General features: G+C 44.0%; 1 protein-coding gene and 1 pseudogene across 1 annotated transcript in view; both read left to right on the top strand.

Moving 5' to 3' along the window:
* LOC136615714 (zinc finger protein 850-like) overlaps positions 1 to 20,240 on the top strand; it is a 51,054-nt pseudogene extending 30,814 nt beyond the window's left edge.
* Positions 1 to 20,711, top strand: part of LOC136612439 (zinc finger protein 721-like) — a 564,334-nt gene that overhangs the window by 245,112 nt on the left and 298,511 nt on the right. The window lies entirely within an intron of this gene.

Below are 20,711 nucleotides of genomic sequence, written 5' to 3'. Positions count from 1 at the left end.
TAGTTTTAAACTATTGATGACCTTGGAATTGGTGACACCAATGGCATGTAGAGAACAATAATTTAACCCTTTCCAATCCATTTATTTTTTCTCACCCATTCTCCCTAGCTCCAAATAAATTGGAGCTGGGGAGAATGGATGAGAAAAAATACATTTTCCCTGCACCCTCCTGAGCTGACAGAGTTCAGGAGGGTGCAGGGAGGGATCTGCTTACCTGTCCGGCGTCTTCCGCATTCTCCTTCTGCCTCCCGGCTCGGCGATCATGTGACCGCTGGGGTCAGGTGGCACCTGGCGGTCACATGATCGCCGGGCCGGGAGGCAGAAGGAGAATGCGCAAGACACCGTACAGGTAAGCAGGTCTTCCCACGGTGCAGGCTCCCGGCTCGGCGTTCATGTGACCGCTGGGGGTCAGGTAACACCGGCGGTCACATGATCGCCTGCCGGCCGAAATCTCTGCGCATTGCGTAGCGCTAATTGAGCGCTATGTAATGTGTAAAGGAGAAGGCAGAAAGGGTTAAAAACCCTTTCTGCCTTCTCCTCGGGGGTCCTCGATGAGGACCAGTGCAGGAGTGCATCTGCACCCGATGTGTCTGATGATCGGGTGCAGATGCACTCCTGCACTGCAGTGTCGGGCCTGTCCCGACATCGGAGCTGTGAAGGAAAATGATGATGTCGGGGCAGGGCCGACATTGGATTGGAAAGGGTTAAATAGTATGCCAACGTATTTTTTTAGTTTAAACTGTAATACCCCCGTACCTGGTAAAAGTGCGGTTTAATCTTTACTCTACTGAACACTGAGATGTCTAGTATAAACACCCAGACCATTTCTACTGCTTGCAGTGCTCTCCAGTTCCCGGTCATCTTCTCTCTGGTTGACATGTATGACATTCCTTCATCATGGACCCATGGAAATCTGATACAGCCATAGACAGCTGCATGTGCAAATCATCTAACCCTATTGTGGACATACAGGTCTGAACAACTCTTTTTGCACATTTGCCGGCTGTGCTGTGCATGCGCAACATTTGAACAAGTTAGTAGATGACATAGCTGACATCATCCATCTCACCAGTTAATCAAAGAAAGGACAGCCAGAGATTGAAAGGCAGTCCGGGCTCGCCTGTTAGACCACCCGGCATTCATTTATAGACAGATCAGTTAGATTAAACCTTACTTTTACCAGTTATGCAAGCTGTAAGTAGAAAACAATCAGCTGGTCTGCTCTCTTATTTAGTGTTCCCTTCATGCCATTGGTGTCGCTAACTCCATGCTAGAGATATATAAAGAAGGGATTGAACACTTTTCATTCCTGCTACATCCAATTCTAATTTTGGCTCAAATTTAATTAAAAAAAGTTTTCCCAGTTTAATAGGAATGTTTTAAATTTGTTTACTTTTCTAGTTAGAATTAAAATCTGATTTAGTCATTTTCGTTTCTGTCCAACAGAAAATTCCAACAAGAGTTCTGATGGAATCTTCATGTCATCACTAAATTATAATGTAGAAGATGAAAATATGGTGCAGAGATCTTCAGGAGAAAATGTTGTTCCCCTACATGTACATCCAGAACTTGACAGTACAGATCTATCATATCATTCCCCTAATCACAAGAAACTTTCTGCTCAATCTCAGAATTTTACCACAACTGCAGGCCACACACAGGATAAAAGTTTCCCATGTAGTGAATGTGGAAAATGGTTTAAAAAAAAGTCAGGTCTTGTTACACACAGCAAAATACACACAGGGAAGAAACCTTATTCGTATTCAGAAGGTGGGAAAGGTTTTGCTGATAAACCAAATCCTCTTGTACATGAGAGAAGTCACACAGGAGAGAAGCCGTATTCATGTTTAGAATGTGGGAAATCATTTCCCAAAAAATGTAAACTTATTAGACATGAGAAAATTCACAGAGAAAAGAAACCGCATTCATGTTTAGAATGTGGGAAATCGTTTCCAAAAAAATATAAACTTATTAGACATGAGAAAGTTCACACAAGAAAGAAGCCGCATTCATGTTCAGAATGTGGGGAAAATTTTACATCAAAAGCAGAGCTTGTTAGACATGAGGGAATTCACACAAGCAAAGGGAAACAATTTTCTTGTTCAGAATGTGGGAAATTTTTTGCATATCAATCAAGTGTTGCTAGACACGAGAAAAATCACAGACGAGGGACGCAATCTTCATGCTCGGAAAGTGGGAAATATTTAACAGAAGAACCAGATGGCATAAATAGGAGACGAAAGAAGCTTTATTCATGCTCACAATGTGGGAGGTGGTTAAGAGATAAATCGGATCTTGTTAGACATGAGGGAACTCACACAAGTAAAGGGAAACCATTTTTATGTTCACAATGTGGAAAATGTTTTGCATATAAATCAGAGCTTGCTAGACATGAGGGTGTTCATACATGAGGAGGAAAAGCATTTTCATGTTGAGAATGTAATAAATGTTTTGCATATCAATCAAATGTTTTTGTAGACACAAGAAAATTTACATAGGAGGGATGCAATTTTCGTGTTCAGAAAGTGGTAAATGTTTTTCAAAAAACTCAGAGGGTGTTGCACTTGAGAGAATTTAAAATGAGAACATGGTTAAACAAAGTCTTGCTTCGTTTTACCAATGCACGGAAGCCTATATAGGGTAGGCCATTGACTGTTGATTTGTCAGGTCCTCTTTTTGCTCTTCTGTGTTAACTGTTTTTTCTTATAATAGATGTCTATTGGACCATAAATGGCTAAACAAAAAATTAACAGACACCAACCTCTTCTGTGGCTTAAAGTGAATGAGCCGCTGCTGGTTTTTAGGCCAGCTGAAACTGAACAACCAGCAAGAACCTCATGATTCTCACTCGTCGTTGGCCCTTGTTTACACTGAATGATTATGGTTCAGTTTCTCTTATTTGAACGACTTTCTGAACAATAATTGTTCTGTCTAAACGGGGCATTAGTCATAATTCTGATTGTAACCCTATTTAAAAAACTGTGCTAACCTGAAGAGGGCCGTACACGCAAAGCCTCCTAGAAATATTGATGTCTTGGCAAGTTTTTGTATTTGAGGTTCTGATATGCTTTTAAAGAAGGACAAGGAGTTAAATCTAGCGCAATTTTATTAATAGAATGAGCTGCAATACAGTTGCATATAGTGAGATTGCGTATACTTTTATTAATATACGTACATCATCAAGAAGCCTTGCAAACATTATCTGGCTGGACAACAGTTGGGGAAGCGCCAACAAAAACAGAGAACCCCTTCGGAAGCAAATCTCAACACCGTGATAGACATGTCCACTCATTGGCACAATGCCAAGAAATTTACAAGTTGTATAGACTACAAAATTCAGTGAGCAAGTATGGAGGTATACAAGTTCCATATGGTAGCCTGTGCTTATCCCTCCACATTTGCTGTAATTGAGCCTCTAGATCGTTCAAACTTGTAGGTGCAGCATGCGAGAAGCGGCCCATAGCCGAAGATATAGCAGGGTAGATAAAGACCTTGTCACAGGTGGCTCTACTATCTCCTCCCCTGAGGTTAGCTTGGAACCCGTCCACGTTACCGCTGGGAAGGTCACTGGGGAAAGGGCAACTAGCAGTTACCTTGCAGTTCGTTGTCACGCGTTACGCCACCTTTCCATCCTCTGTGGTGAATCCTGAAGATGTAATAAACAGTCCTCACACAGGGATAAATTTCTGAGCAAAACCAGGAATGGTCGGTAGAACTCGTTTATGAAATTTAGCATATATCTATGTTATACTTCAACACTATATTACAAGTTCGACACTATGGAGCAATTCCAGCAACCTCATTGGTTATGATTCCCAATTCCAGCAACCTGATTGGTTGTTTGGCTTGTCTCATTCAACCTCATTGGTTGTTTGGGTTCCCTGATTAGTGCCGAACTTCAGTGTAATATAGATATATGCGTCCAGGGCAAGTAGTCGGCCATCGCTCAGCTTCTTCCATCTTGGACTCTCGTTGACACAGCACAGTTTCTCCTACTCACTAAAAGTTTCTATCTATGCTCATTTGTCTGACAGCCACCGTGCTGAATAGTTCTTTGACCGTGTCTGCATGTCAATGTCCATCCTGATGACGCTGCTAGCTAAGACTTAGCAGCAGAAACGCGTTGCTGGACATTCACTATCTCCTAGTGTGACTAATATCAGTCTGAGCTGGTAGCCAAGCAATTCACCTAGGTAGATTAGTTTATTAGCTATCTCCTTATCAGACTAGCAACAAACTTAAAGGGGTTGTCCCGCGCCGAAACGGGTTTTTTTTCTTTTCAATAGCCCCCCCGTTAGGCGCGAGACAAACCCGATGCAGGGACTTAAAAAAAAACCGACAGTGCTTACCTGAATCCCCGCGCTCCGGTGACTTCTTACTTACCTGGTGAAGATGGCCGCCGGGATCTTCACCCTCGGTGGACCGCAGGGCTTCTGTGCGGTCCATTGCCGATTCCAGCCTCCTGATTGGCTGGAATCGGCACACGTGACGGGGCGGAGCTACGAGGAGCAGCTCTCCAGCACGAGCAGCCCCATTCAACATGGAGAAGACCGGACTGCGGAAGAGCGTCTAATCGGGCGACTAGACGCTGAAAATTAGACGGCACCATGGAGACGAGGACGCTAGCAACGGAACAGGTAAGTGAATAACTTCTGATAACTTCTGTATGGCTCATAATTAATGCACAATGTACATTACAAAGTGCATTAATATGGCCATACAGAAGTGTATAGACCCACTTGCTGCCGCGGGACAACCCCTCAAAAGGAGCTCCGTTTTAAAAGACCAGAGAATTGAATGATCATCTATTAAATTCAATTGCTCTGTCAATGAATGTTTGCAGACAGATATGACTCTCCCTATCATACTAAATAAGGGTCTAATGTCTATTCAGTGATAGATCATTCCAATACCAACAACGCCTATCACTGACATAGGTCCTTTGTTTTTCTGAACATAAATAGTTGCATTATTTATTGCCAACAAGCGCCCACAATTCAAGGGAAATAATGCGTATGCTATACAATGATATGCTCAGCCTCTGAATTGCTTACATAACCTCCATCCATACACCAGAGGAGAGAATCCTCACAAGAACAGGTGCATTATTATCAACAAGCACCCAGTTCTGAGGAAAAGATAATGCATATATCACGCATCAATATGCATATTGGTTGACATACCTGATTTATTAAAGGGGTTGTCCTGCGAAACAAAGTGGGGTTATACACTTCTGTATGGCCATATTAATGCACTTTGTAATGTACATTGTGCATTAATTATGAGCCATACAGAAGTTATTCACTTACCTGTTCCGTTGCTAGCGTCCTCGTCTCCATGGTGCCGTCTAATTTTCAGCGTCTAATCGCCCGATTAGACGTGCTTGCGCAGTCCGGTCTTCTTCCTTTCTAAATGGGGCCGCTCGTGCTGGAGAGCTGCTCCTCGTAGCTCCGCCCCGTCACGTGTGCCGATTCCAGCCAATCAGGAGGCTGGAATCGGCAATGGACCGCACAGAAGACCTGCGGTCCACCGAGGGTGAAGATCCCGGCGGCCATCTTCACAAGGTAAGTCAGAAGTCGCCGGAGCGCGGGGATTCGGGTAAGTACTGGACGGTTTGGTTTTTTTATGCCTACATCGGGTTTGTCTCGCGCCGAACGGGGGGGCTATTGAAAAAAAAAAAAACTGTTTCGGCGCGGGACAACCCCTTTAAAGATCTCTTATAACCCTTGCTACTGATAGTTTCCCCCCTTGGTGCAAAAAAGGGAGAGAATAAATACAAGAACTAACGCGCATATTGGTCTGTGAAAACTACGCACATAGATCTAATATAACGCGTAGTCTTTGGGTGTACATTCAGAAAACTAGGACCATAGTTTGACTCTGTCTACTTATGAAATATCTATGTGTTATGATATAGGAATTGTGTATTTACTATCAGAAACATACACATTATATGACACCTTGTCATCATAAATAGAGATGAGCGAGCGTACTCGGATAAGCACTACTCGCTCGAGTAATTGGCTTTATCCGAGTATCGCTGTGCTCGTCCCTGAAGATTCGGGTGCCGCTGCGGCTGACAGGTGAGTCGCAGCGGGGAGCAGGGGAGAGCGGGCGGGAGAGAGGGAGAGAAAGAGCTCCCCTCCGTTCCTCCCCGCTCTCCCCTGCAGCTCCCCGCTCCGTGCCGGCACCCGAATCTTTAGACCCGAGCACAGCGATACTTGGATAAAGCAAATTACTCGAGCGAGTAGTGCTTATCCGAGTACGCTCGCTCATCTCTAATCATAATACATCTATTTTGGGAGTCATTTACAAATAGCTAAATAAACGGACTCTCTCCTTAGTGCGAGCATAATAGCATCAAATACAGTATCGCGCACATACACACAACCTGCATTGTTGGGTTTTTTATTATTTTTGTTTGTCACATATATTTATAATAAAAGTTACGTTTTATCCTACTAGTGGTTCCCTACAGTGAATGACATATGACTTTTTGATCGCACTTTATTACATTTTTTCTTGAATGCAGGGTGATCAAAAAGCACATTTTTGACATTTGTGTATTTTTTTTGCCTACAATGTTTACCGTGCAGGATAAATACTGCTTTAGGCCGCCTGCAGACGGCCGGGTCGGATCCGTCTGCAAGAATTCTCGCAGTGGGACCTGACCCAAGCCCCTGCAGACACCAGCGTGGCACTCACCTGCTCCCGCGGCTCCGGCTCTTTGATGTGCTGGCAGCCGGCTCCGATCTGCCTAGGATTGCATTAGAAAACGCAATCCAATGGTAGCTTCAACGGGCGGAAATTTTGTGGGGAGATTTCCGTGTGCAGGGGGCCTATCTCTGACTTTTATAGATGCAGCGATACCAAATATGTTTTGGGGTTTTTCATTTAAATAATTTTACTATAAATATGGCAAAGGGTGCAGTTTAACTTTTACTATATATAATTTTTTTTGTAATACTAAAGCGATTTTTAATTTTTTTAGCCCCCATATGGGACCAGAACTTGCAGTGGTTTGATCGCTCCTACAGTATGACGTAGTATTACCACAGTATTACATTATACTGTGATCTAACAGGCAATCTATCAAGCCACGCCACAGGACCAGATGTCTTCACATAGGGGTCTATGGGACCCCTGAACTCTGCTCAGGGGAATTTAAATGCTGCTGTTGATGGCAACATTTAAAGGGTTAACAGCTCCGATCAGTGGCAGCGCTGATCACAGCTGTGGCAAGCGGGTGTCAGACGTACGAAACAGCCGACACCTGCATTGCATAGAACGGGATGGGCTCCTGATGCGCCTCCATACAAACCCCGAACCTCCATGATGTAACTGTACATCAGGGAGCGTTAAAGGGGCTAACTATATGGCATATTTCCTGAAATTCGCAACTTTGAGGAAAGATTGGTTGCTATGAGCAACAGAGACAGTTTAATAAATATTGCCGGACGATTCAATCACTTCTTCTCCATACAAAGCAAAGGAGATCTGCGACGTCGGGTCACAAAACCGTCATCACAGCTCCTTCAGCCACCACTTCTCCTCATTGCTGAGCTCCGCCCCCTTATATACTGATCACATGATGGTGACATCATCACAGGTCCTTCACTCACCACTCCTCCTCACTGCTGAGCCCCGCCCCCATGCACTGATCACATGACAGTGACATCATCACAGCTGTGAAGCAGATACAGAGGAGGTGCTGGTTGTCGTATTTCCCTTGTATTTGCAGGATATTCGGGTAAGCTGACCTCAGACGGCTTTTGCGTGCATTTTTTTGCATTATTTGCGCAATTTCTGTAATTGCATTAGAACTGTGAAAATCTAGTCTTGTGTTGAGTGCAGAAACGTTACATTTAATTTGCGATGGATGTTACGCTGCGCAATGTAAGGCACGAAAATGCCAGTAGAATGTAAGAAGCTCACGTAGGACTTTTGTCACGGGTGGAAATGTTGCGGATTTGACGCACTTTTCACTGTTTGCGTTGCGCGGGGTGAAATCTGCATGAATTGACATGCTGCGAATTTAAAATCTGTTCCGCTGATCTATTTCCGTTGTGCATTATTTCCACAGCTCATAAATAAGGTTTCTTGAAATCTCGTGCATGGTATCTGTACTGTAAGATCCGTGGGTTCGCAAACGATTCGCTGCATTTACCTTCCGTGCGCACGCACCCTAAGGCCACTCTCACACATGCGTTTCGTTAAACGCCGCTCGGAACTGCGGCAGTGATTTTGAGCTGCATTCTGAACACGTGTCATAGCGTTTGACAGAGCTTTTTAACGCACCCCATCGTTATAATGGGCGATGGGGTGCGTTTAAAAAACACTGAAAAATATAACAGACGGTGCTCAAAAATCGTGGCGTTACAAAAATGCTGCGTTTGAGCGCTGGAGCGAGAAGCCCCATTAAAATCAATGGGAGCGTTGAGCCACGGTTAGCGCAGCGCTTGGGACACCACGGTAAAGAGTGATGTGTGTGAGAGTGGCTGAGCGCCTGTGCAAAACGCAGTGAATAGGACCCTACACACGCGTGTTTTGCGCATATTTCCGTCATGCAAAAAATTGCACAGCATGCTCTATTTAAGCAGGGAAAGAGCACATATTGAACTAATTACACTAATTGCCCATTTTTTTATAAATAGGAGCGTTGTTGCGTGTTTTATTGTGCGCCTCATTCGTGCATACAAAAAGTACAGGAAAGCACGCACTTGAGTGCACAAATATGCAACGCCCATTGCGCAATTGTGCTTAAGGTCAGATTCACAGGAATGTGTTTGTGCAGCATTTGGCAGGGCTGGACAGCTTTCTGTGTATGGAGGCGACTCAACTCTCCCCCAACTGATGTCAGGGAAAAGAAGGGACGTTGAATTTTAAAGGCCGTTCCTTTTGTTCCCTAGGAGATAAGCCGACACCAAAGGTGTCTAGTGTTGGCTTACCTCCCTCTATACACAATCATTTGTCCAACAGGCTTTCTTCCTACCAGTAATTGAAGCCCATAATGACAGCACCCATACTCTTCCTCCCATAGTTTGTATTTCTACTTTGTGATACTGTTGATACATTGTATCCATCCTCCTGTAGTAATGAGGGAAATACTAGCGGGTGGATGCGGGCTGGGTTTTTTAATAGCTTTGTATTCCTGCCCCTTCAGAGGTCAACCCTTTGTGGTGCTGTCATGATGGACTCCCTGAAATCCAAACACTGGTAGGACTAATTCCTATTCTTTCTTTTTTGTTAACTGTAATCACTTTTTTACCCATTTGCGACTGCCGACGAAATTTACACCGCTGCTTCCTGGGCATTGTGCAGCAGCAACATAAATTTCAGTTCTGCTGTCAGCGGGCAACTGCAGTCATCCACAGCAGAAACTGTCTATAACTAACAGTCTGTTTGGATGCATTCATTGGGATTTGATTGGGTCAGGTTCTGATAAGTTCATCAGTGACAGCCAATCACAGCACTTTGATTTAGTAACAGACCTCCCTGGCATGTCAGTGCTGTAAGGGTGAGATCCGAACAGAGAGAAGGACAACAGAGTATGGCCCTCTGCACACTGCAGAGCCGGATTCCAAATGCTTAATCCTGCAGCCGAATCCGGCACTGCTAGCAGCGGCGTCCACACGTCCCTGATAAGCTTCTTTTTTCTTCTGTACTGTCGATGGTTGGCACAGTTCGTCATCGGACATACGCAATACAGATATTTTTTTCTTAAAAACTACTGCTTTTCCCTCATCATTGCCTAGCGATGACGTAGAATCCGCAACCTTACTGCAATGTGATTGCAGAAGGGACGTAATGAAAGCCATCCACGTGGAATCCACAAAAAAATGGAGCATACTGCAATTTTTCCTCTGCTTGCGGAAATCGCATTCGGTTTCCGCAAGTGTGGAGGAAGAATCGATTTCCTATAGCATGCAATGGGCACTATTTGCTGCGGATCCACGGTGTGGAGGCCCGCCGTGGATTCCGCAGTAAATGTCTACCCGTGGGCAGGAGCCCTATGTAAAACAGCACACATAAACCCCCAATTACAATCACTCCTGCGATTTAGTTGATTGTATAGTGTAACACTCATTTATAATAATTTATATAGAAATAAATTACATTTATAAGGGTGGTCTCACACAGGTGAGAAAGTTATGAAGCAGATGATAATAAGGGAGATGGAATAAATCCTCCACAGTGCCACCTACTGAAAGGCAGCATTCCTTCGAGTCAAAGTGGGACTTTTTATACAAGTCTTGTTACAATGACTGGGAATTAAAAGCAAAGCCAGACTCCATGTACATACAGCTGTTTCTGGGTTATTGCCCTTCATCAGTGTACAGTAGGAGTCTGGCTTTTGCAAGTGAGAGGCCTGGGACAGGGGTCAGAAACGCTCTTTTCTCCTTAGGGAGAGCAACTATATACTATAAACTAAGTGAGGAGACTCAAATGGCCACGCACACTCCTCTGGGTAAAATGGCTTTGCTTTTAATTCCCAGTCATTGTAACAAGACTTGTATAAAAAGTCCCACTTTGGCTTGAAGGAATGCTGCCTTTCAATAGGTGGCACTGTGGAGGATTTATTCCATCTCCCTTATTTGCATATTACCCAGAGGAGCGTGCGTGGCCATTTGAGTCTCCTCACTTAGTTTATAGTATATAGTTGCTCTCCCTAAGGAGAAAAGAGCGTTTCTGAAGCAGATGATGAAACCAATGATTTACAATGATTTCCTTCCCATCTGCGATGTTTTCACTGATGTGATGTTGAGAGCACAAAAAATCAAGCATGCTCAATCTTTCTGCGTTTTTTTTTTAATCTCCCATGTTGCCCAATGGAGACTCCTTTGTATTGCATAACAAAAAACATGCATCGCGATACAATTTTAACATAAGAAAGTCCTATTGACTTTTGCAATAAAAAATTGTGCGTTTTTATCGTGCAATTTCATCACGGCCAGCAGCGATGTGATGCGAGATTATTCTAAAAAAAAAAAGCATTGCTGACGCCCAAAAATCGTAGAAAAAAGATGAAATTTTGCCTTGATTTTCTCGCGATCGCCCATGTGAAGCTAGCCTAAGGCTATGTTCTTGCATGGTGGATTTTGGTGCAGATCAGCACTAAAATCTGTGTTAAAATAAACACCATTTGTGCGGATTTTGATACAGTTTTGATGTGGATGTTTTTTTATTCTACCCTTTCAAATGTAGGGGTGAAATCTGTTGCGGATACAAGTCAAAACGTGCGCCAAAATCTGCACCAGTGCTGTAATGTGGATTTTCCACGCCAAAACCCATAACCTCTATTCTACTAAAGGATCAGCTCTATTAATAAAGAATAATCATGCTCTATGTAACGCAAGCACCCCCTTTACACATGGAGAAGAGGGATTGCCTGACCTTCATGCTGAGGTAGTACTTCATTCAACTGAGATGGATGTTCGTGTGTGCGGCTCTCTCCATTCACTTCTATGGGTGGTACAGAAGTGCTGTTCAACCACTAGGCAATTGTTTTTTTTCCCCTCTTTTTTTCCTGGGTTTTCATAATTATAATTCAATAATTAAATATTTTTTCTAAATTCTTTTATTTTTTTTATTAAGATAACAAGTATACAGATTGACTTCAGCTTCGTCACAATTCAAGCAAAAACTTGTACAAACAACTTGGTTGTAAATTACAAAAGTACATTTTAACTTTTTGGGGGGTTTGGGGAGGGGAACGTGGGAGCGGCATGGGGGAAGGGGAGGAGAGTTGGGAGGTGGAGCCACAAGTGATTCAAAAGGTCATGCAATTTGAGATTTATCTCAGCAATGTACGATACTCAACTTATTGGGTGAGAAGAATGGTAAATGGCACATCCTCAATGCTCAATGACATTGTTTACTGTATTATGAGTTTTTCTTTTTTTTTTTCATAAAGATGATGGTCGCACTAGAACCGTCCCTTTGATCCTGTTCTCATCTAAAATGGTTATTCTCTTGAATGACCCACCAAGGATGGACATAGACAAGAATGAAATTACGAAAAGAATATTAAGTTTCACGTTGGAGATCATTTACCTGTTGACCTCAGAGGTAAACTTTTTTTGTATTTCTATGTTTTTTATTGTATTATTCATCAAGTCAAAGGAAAATCCAGTGTCCTGTATAAGGGCTTCCAGACCGTCCAAGTGAGGGAGAACTAAAGAACTGAACAGCAGAGAATGTGAAGATCGGCCACCAATACGGTCAGTTCTGTATGGTGGGAACCAATGAGCTAATAGTAATGTTGTAGGAGCAATGAGAATGGTAAGTGGCTCCTTGTAATGAGGAGGGAAAGGACAGCCAGGAGCCAGCAGAATCAGTTTCGAGTTCAGCCTTTCCCAATAGTTTGAAATCTATGCAGAAACATAGAATATTGTTGGCAGAAGGAGAGCACATGGTCCATCTCATCTGCACTTATATTATTTCCTTTTTATTTTTTTCTCAGATATATAATAATAATCTTTATTTGTATAGCGCCAACTTATTTCGCAGCGCTTTCAGGCATGGATAAATGCAAAACAATACAACAATTACAATGTGAGGTACATTGGGTTAGACACAAATGGGTTGGGGGAGGTACAGGAGGTGCAGGGGTTGGGGAACACCAGCGATAGGAAATTTTATGTGCAGATCAATTAGAAGGCAAATGGGATGGGGCACCATAGGGAGGGCGAGGGACTAGGTCAGGAGATTTGGTATGCTTCCCTGAAGAGGTGCGTTTTTAAGGCACATCTGAAAATTTCGTGCATCGGGAATTGTCCGGATGCCTTGGGGTAGAGCGTTCCCGAGGATGGGTGCTGCTCTGGTGAAGTCCTGTAGGCGAGCATGAGAGGTTCGTATTACGGGGGTGTTTAGTCTGAGTGTGTTACGCGATTGGAGTGAGCGGGCTGGGTGGTGTACTGACAGGAGGGAGGCGATGTATGCTGGCGCAGCGCCATGCAGAGCTTTGTGAGTGAGGTAGAGGAGTTTAAATTTAGTTCTGCAGTGGATGGGCAGCCAGTGCAGCGACTGGCATAGTGCAGAGGTGTCTGAGTAACGACTGGATAGAAAAATGAGCCTAGCTGCTGCATTTAGTATGCATTGGAGTGGAGCGAGTCTAGTACGGGGGAGGCCGATGAGTAGTGAGTTGCAGTAGTCCAACCGGAAGTGGATGAGGGCGACTACGAATGTCTTTAGCGTGTCCGTGGTTAGGAACGGACATATTTTAGCAATATTTCTGAGGTGCATGTGGCATGTTTGGGCCAGAGATTGGATATGGGGGGTAAAGGAAAGGTCAGAGTCCAGTGTGACCCCAAGGCATCGGGCATGCCGTCTGGGGGTTATGATGGTGCCAGACACTGGAATGGAGATGTTGAGGGGAGGTTGGGAGGAGGTGGAAAGACAAGGAAGTCAGTTTTAGAGAGGTTTAGTTTAAGAAAAAGGGAGGACATAGTGTTAGAGACAGCGGACAGACAGTCGGTGATATTTTGGAGGAATGGTCCAGAGATCTCACGAGAGGAGGTGTATAATTGGGTGTTGTCAGCGTAGAGATGGTATTGGAGGCCGAATTTGTGGATGGTTTGTCTAATTTGGGCAGAAGAGATTATAGATGGAGAAGAGAAGGGGATCAAGGACCAAGCCCTGGGGTAGCCCAACAGCAAGAGGAAGTGGAGCGGAGAACCAGCAAAGGAAACACTGAGAGAATGGTCAGAGAGGTAGGAAGAGAACCAGGAGAGAGCAGTGTCCTTTAGACCAATAGAGCGGAGCATAGTGAGAAGGAGGTTATGGTCAACAGTGTCAAATGCAGCAGACAGGTCAAGGAGGATTAGTAGGGAGTAGTCACCTCTTGACTTTGCAGTCATCAGGTCATTTGTTACTTTTGTAAGGGCAGTTTCGGTCGAGTGTAGAGAGCGGAAACCAGACTGGAGGAGGTCAAGGAGTGAGTTGTCAGAGAGAAAGTGTGTAAGGCAGGAGTAAACCAGGCGTTCCAGTAATTTGGAGATGAAGGGGAGGTTTGAGACAGGTTGGTAGTTGGCAGCATCAGTTGGGTCCAGGGTTGTTTTTTTAAGCAGAGGGGATATGATGGAGTGTTTAAATGAGATGGGGAAAGTGCCAGAGGTTAGGGAGAGGTTGCAGATTGTGGTGAGGTGAGTAATGAGAGCTGGGGAAAGGGACCGGAGGAGGTGAGAGGGGAGAGGGTCGCTAGCGCAGGTGGTGGGGCGGGCAGCGGAAAGGAGTCTGGAGACTTCTTCCTCTGTCATTGGTTCAAATGTTGATAGTGAGTAAGTGCTGGATGCAGTGCTGATGAAATTGGGATCGGGGCTAACCATGCAGTTTTCAGAGATTTCTTTTCGAATGTTGTCGATTTTTTTTAATTTTTTTTCTCTTTGAAATAGGCAGCTAGTTCTCCAGCAGTCAGATCTGTCACAGGGACCTGTTTTTGGGGGGCTGAGGAGGGTCTGAAAGGTCTCAAAGAGTTGTTTGGGGTTGTGGGATAGTGAGGAGACAAGGGAGGTAAAATAAACTTGTTTGGCATGGTGAAGGGCTAAGTTAAAAGTTTTAAGCATGACTTTGAAGTGGAGGAAGTCTGCTGGCAGCTTTGACTTTCTCCACAGCCGCTCGGCGCACCTAGAGCACCGCCGGATGAAGCACGTTTGGGATGTGAGCCAAGGTTGCCGTGGTCTGCGTTTGACCGCTCGAGTCACGGGCAGTACCGCTTCATCCAGGGCACGGCTGAGGGTGGTGTGGTAGTATTCGGCTGCCAGGTTAGGGCAGGGGAGGAGAGAGATAGGGGATAGGGAGGACTGAATAGTTTCGGCAAACTGTTTAGCGCGGACAGACTGGAGGTTCCTAGAGGTGTGACAGATAGGAGGGTCAGGGGAGATGCTAGGGTGCCTGATGGAGAAAGAGAGAAGGTTGTGATCTGAGAGTGGAAGGGGGGAGTTAGTAAAGTGAGAGGCAGAGCAGAGACGGAGGAAAACTAAATCAAGAGTGTTACCATCTCTATAAGTGGGGGAGTCAGAGAGATTAGTGATAAGCCAAGGGAGGAGGTAAGCGTTAAAAGCCGGGAGGCAGATGAGGAGCTGGAGTCGTTAGTAGGGATGTTGAAATCACCAAGGATAAGGGTTGGGATTTTACAGGATAGGAAGTGGGGGAGCCAGGCAGCGAAGTGGTCTAGGAACAGGGGGTGGGACCTGGGGGGCGGTAAATAAATGCGACACGCAGGGGCAGTGGGCAGAAGAGTCGCAGGGTGTGTACTTCGAAGGAGTGGAAGGTAAGCGAGGGAGCTGAGGGAATGACCTGGAAAGTACAGTTTGGGGAGAGGATGATGCCTACTCCTCCACTGCCTATGTCATCCGATCTGGGGGTGTGGGAGAACTGCAGGCCATCATAGGACAATGCAGCGGGGGAGGTAGAATCGGACTGCTGTATTCAGGTTTCCATGAGGGCGAACAGGTTCAAGTGTTTACTGGTGAAAAGGTCATGGATAGTTGAGAGTTTGTTACATGCAGATTGAGAGTTCTATAGGGCGCATTTGAATGGGGCAGGGGGGGGCATTTTGGTAGAGAGCAGTACGGGGTGGGCCTGGGTTGGGTAAAATGTCCCCTGTGGCTAGGAGTAGCAGGGTAGCAAGGGTGAGGGCATGGTTAGGGGATTTGTGTGGGTGGCTAAGGTGTTTCTTTGCGGTATGGGGGGGTTGGAGGCGTCTTAGGAAGTTGAAAAGTGTATGGGAGCCATACATTGGTGAGGAGAGGAGGGAGAGGCTGATGTGGATGGAGTGTGTTGGGCCTGGGCATTGGAAGAAAGTGTTAAGGCTTAAAAAGAGGATAATGATGGAGATCAGTGCAAAGAGGGGAGTATTTACCTCCAGGCTTTGGACAGTTGTGCATGTCACCTGTCTCCTGCTCTGTCGAACTGCGCTGTATAACTGCATCATTCGACATCATAAGACACTTGTTTTTTGACACATCAGGTGAGGCAGCCTCTGGTGAGGCATGGAGGATAGAACTGGCTTTAAAGTTCTGGCTACAGGACTTCAGCTGGGAGTGGCTTGTTACATCTCACTAGTCAACGAGCTGACCCACCTTTAGATGGCTAGTGAACAAGATGGAGGGGGGGGGGGGGTGTTATTACCCTCTTACATAAACTGTGTCCAGCAACACTAAGATGAGACAAGGAGAAAGCTATTTGGGGAGGTGATGAGGAAAATACATAGGATAACAAATAGAGTCAAATCAGTTTATATAAAGCAATGGGACATACCATTGCGCACAGAATATGACATAAATGAAAGAATTCACAGCAGATTCAGGAGAGGCAAGGCAGAGCAATCAAATTCAGATGAAGTGAAGCAATGGATGAGTGGGACATACCTGTTGGTGAAAGAGAGAAGGTAGATGATTATTAGTAACTGCGCTGTATAACTGCATCATTCGACAGCATAAGACACTTGTTTCTGGTCACTTAGTGCTGGACACATCAGGCGAGGCAGCCTCTGGATATATGTTTAACTCAGTCATGCCAGAAAATACCAAATTCTGTTTTAAAATGATGATTTTTTTATTGAAGGAAAATGCTCTTTACCCCCTATCTGGCTCCATGTAACAACGTAATTGCCCCCTTAGCTACTAAATCAACCAGTTAGCCTAATTCAATTGACCATTGGGTTCAGTTAGGGCCCTTTTAGACGGGATGATAAATCGTTCAGATACCGGCATCCAGTGTTCTAAAGACATTCAAATAGAGATGCGGACGTCATTGAAATTTACTGGTCTAAAAAGGCTTTGGGACCCCAGCGAACTACAATGAGAGCCATTATCCATAAACAGAGAAAACATAGAACAGTCATGAACTTTCCCAGGAGTGGTTGGATGGAATGGAATTGATGGAATGATCATTTGAAAGCTGCATCTAATGTTTACTCACATCTTCTATCTTACATTAAAATTAGTTGGATGATTTGAAACATTTAAATGTGACTTATTAGCAAAAATGGAAGAAATCAGATGAGGTGCAAATAGTTTTCCACAGCACTGTATGTTAACGTTTCCATCATGGCCCTCCTTTGACCTCTTCTAGGCTATACAGTTTAAGTTCTTCAAGTCCATTCTAATCATTTGTATGATTAAGACCTTCCAATATTTTTGTATCTCATTTCATCAATGTCTTCTTGTAGATGAAGTCTTCAGAATTGAACATAGTATTCCATAGAGGTCTCTCTAGAGCTCTATACAGTGGGATCACAATCTCCCACTGAGGGATGAATACTGAGTTCAGTTATCTACATGTCTCTCTCCATACACAGGATTATACAATAGTGAAGAAGACACTGGGTAACGGTACGACTCCCAACAGCCATCTCCATGAGTCAAGAGATTGGAGCAGGAGCCAGAGCCCCATCACAGAGGCTCCTCCTCACTTACCGATACATGAGCAGAAGATCCTAGAACTCACCAACAAGATCACTGAGCTGCTGACTGGAGAGGTGACCCTGCTGGGAATGCTGGGGAATTATACAGTAATAGCACTAGAGGAGTCTGGGTAATGACGGTATCATTGTGTTGTCAGGTTCCTATAAGGTGTCAGGATGTCGTTGTCTATTTCTCCATGGAGGAGTGGAAGTATTTAGAAGGACACAAGGATCTGTACAGAGACGTCATGAAGGAAAATTGCCAACCTCTTATATCACAGGGTAAGAAGAGATGTATATGTGTCTGTATGTAGTGCATACACACGTGAGGTAATGTAGGAGCTCCCCAATTTAGGCACCTATCACAACACCTTAAGTTTGCCATAGACATCAAAACTTATCCAAAAGAGTGGGATGAGGAGTGGTATATGTAGAGGTTGTAACCTGAAATGACTTATTTTAGGCCTCTAGAACAGACTGAATTCTTAGGGCACTTTTCATGGAGCAAGAAATCGCTTCATGGAAGAAAAAGAGCCCCATGGCCAGATTTTTGCTAAAACTCTTTACACAGTCTACAAGCAGGGTTTTGTTTTTTGTGGTATTTTTTCTCATTTGTAGTATATTTTCGGGGTCAGGGACATATTGCAAAGAACAAATGTGAGCTAGAATCTTGGTCTTTGTCCTGGATGCATTTTAAAGTAACTGCATCAAAAACTGCATGTCAGCATAATAGGAATGCTATAAAATTGTCTACTTTTGTAGTTTGAAAAAAATAATTGTAAAATATGATTTTAATCCTAACAGAAACTTCCAGTAAGGACTTTGATGGAAACTTCATGTCACTGTTAAATTATAACATAGAGGGCGAAGACATTGTGCAGCACTCTCTAGGAGAAAACCTCATTACCTTCCATGTACATCCAGAACTTGAAAGTACAGATCTATCATGTGATCCCAAGAAGAAGTGTGATGGAAACTTCATGTCATCGTTAAATTATAAAGTAGAAGATGAAGATACTGTGCAGCACTCTTCAGCAGAAAACCTCACTGCCATTAACGTAAATCCAAGACTTGGGCATACAGATCTATCATATGGTCCCAGTAAGAATTCTAATGGAAGCTTCATGTCATCGCTAAATTGTAAAGTAGAAGATGGAGATGCCATTTATCACTCTTCAGGAGAAAACGTCATTACCTATCATTTACATCCAGTACATAATAGTAAAAATCTATCATATAATCCCCCTAATCATAAGGAACCTTCTTCTGTCCAATCACAGAGTTTTCCTACAAGTGCGGGTTACACAGGGGCTAAAAGGTTTCAGTGTGGTGAATGTGGAAAACGGTTTAGAAAAAGTTCAGGTCTTTATATACACAGAAGAATTCACACAGGAGAGAAGCCATACTTTTGTTCAGAATGTGGAAAACGTTTTGCATATAAAGCAAGCCTTGTTAGACATACGAGAATTCACACAGGAGAGAAACCATATTCATGTTCAGAATGTGGGAGATGTTTTACAGATAAATCGGATCTTGTTAAACACGAGAAGCATCACACAAGGGAGAAACCATTTACTTGTTCAGAATGTGGGAAATGGTTTTCAAAACAATCAAATCTTGTTACCCACCAGAGACTTCACACAGGGGAGAAGCCGTATTCATGTTTAGAATGTGGAAAATGTTTTGCATATAAATCAAAGCTGCTTAGACATGAGAGAATTCACACAGGAGAGAAGCCGTATTCCTGCTCAGAATGTGGGAAATGTTTTAAAGATAAATCAAAGGTTGTTTTCCATAAGAGAAGTCACACGGGGGAAAAACCCTTTCCATGTTCAGAATGTGGTAGATGTTTCACGAAAAAGTCAGATCTTGTTAGACATGAGAAAATTCATACAGGAGAGAAGCCTTATTCATGTTCGGAATGTGGGAAATGTTTTGCCAATAAGTCAGATCGTGATAGACATGAGAAAATTCACTCAGTAAATAAGCTGTATTTGTGTTTAGAGTGTGGGAAATATTTTGCTACTAAAGCCAAGCGTAAGGCTCATCAGAAATGTCACGCAGGAAAGAAGCCATTTTGATGTTGTAAATGAGGAAAATGTTTTACAACAAAATCAAACTTTTAAAACTCACCAGAGAACTCGCATAGAGAAGAAACCACATTCTTGTTTGGAATGTGGGAGGCTCAAACTAGTCCCATCAGGGAGCCATTGATTTGCTTGGTAGGCCTTGGAACACTCTTGTATCTTATAGTTTTGTGCAAAAGCATGACAAAACTACCGAAACTGCTTCAGGACTCTGTGACATAATAGCCACATGACAGAAGGAGCTGAACAGGAGAGGAGGATGAGAGTCGGAGGCTACTGTGAAGAGTACACTGTAACTGCTCTAATGAAATATAATGAGGGGCCCCGATGGTTGCGTGGTACTGGATAATACTAATGAGAGGGAACGAGTTAGCAATGACGTCATTTACTCGTTCAAACGAGAATCGGCTATCAAACAATAACCTATGTAATTAACTTAAACATGGCTGTGATAACTTTCTGTGACAAGCTATCTTAAGCCATTAAAAAGATGAACACAACATAACCCATTGTAAAGCAACTGATGGGGCTAATGGACTGGGGCATAGAAAGTGACCGTAGTGTGTTAAGAGTTATGTTTTAACTTGGCTTAAACAGTATGGTTGAGATTGGAACAACTACTTGAAAGGGATGAAATACTTTTTTGTGTAGAATTAGCCTGGATCTGTAAAAACACTGAAATTTATATTTACTTGAGGTCAATTGTGTTTCGGGATCCATGAAAGAAAAGGGCTTCCATATTGTGTATTAAAGGGGTTGTCCCGCGAAACAAAGTGGGGTTATACACTTCTGTATGGCCATATTAATGCACTTTGTAATGTACATCGTGCATTAATTATGAGCCATACAGAAGTTATTCACTTACCTGTTCCGTTGCTGGCGTCCCCGTCTCCATGGTGCCGTCTAATTTTCAGCGTCTAATCGCCCGATTAGACGCGCTTGCGCAGTCCGGTCTTCACCGTGTTAAATGGGGCTGCTCGTGCTGGAGAGCTGCTCCTCGTAGCTCCGCCCCATCACGTGTGCCAATTCCAGCCAATCAGGAGGCTGGAATCGGCAATGGACCGCACAGAAGACCTGCGGTCCACCGAGGGTGAAGATCCCGGCGGCCATCTTTGCAAGGTAGGTAAGAAGTCACCGGAGCGCGGGGATTCGGGTAAGTACTATCCAGTTTTTTTTTTTCAACACATGCATCGGGTTTGTCTCGCGCCGAACGGGGG

The sequence above is a fragment of the Eleutherodactylus coqui genome, chromosome 1 (genome assembly GCF_035609145.1).
Source record: "Eleutherodactylus coqui strain aEleCoq1 chromosome 1, aEleCoq1.hap1, whole genome shotgun sequence".
Classification (NCBI taxonomy): domain Eukaryota; kingdom Metazoa; phylum Chordata; class Amphibia; order Anura; family Eleutherodactylidae; genus Eleutherodactylus; species Eleutherodactylus coqui.
The sequence above is the reverse complement of the archived record's forward strand: the minus strand, read 5'-3'. Positions and strand labels throughout refer to the sequence as shown.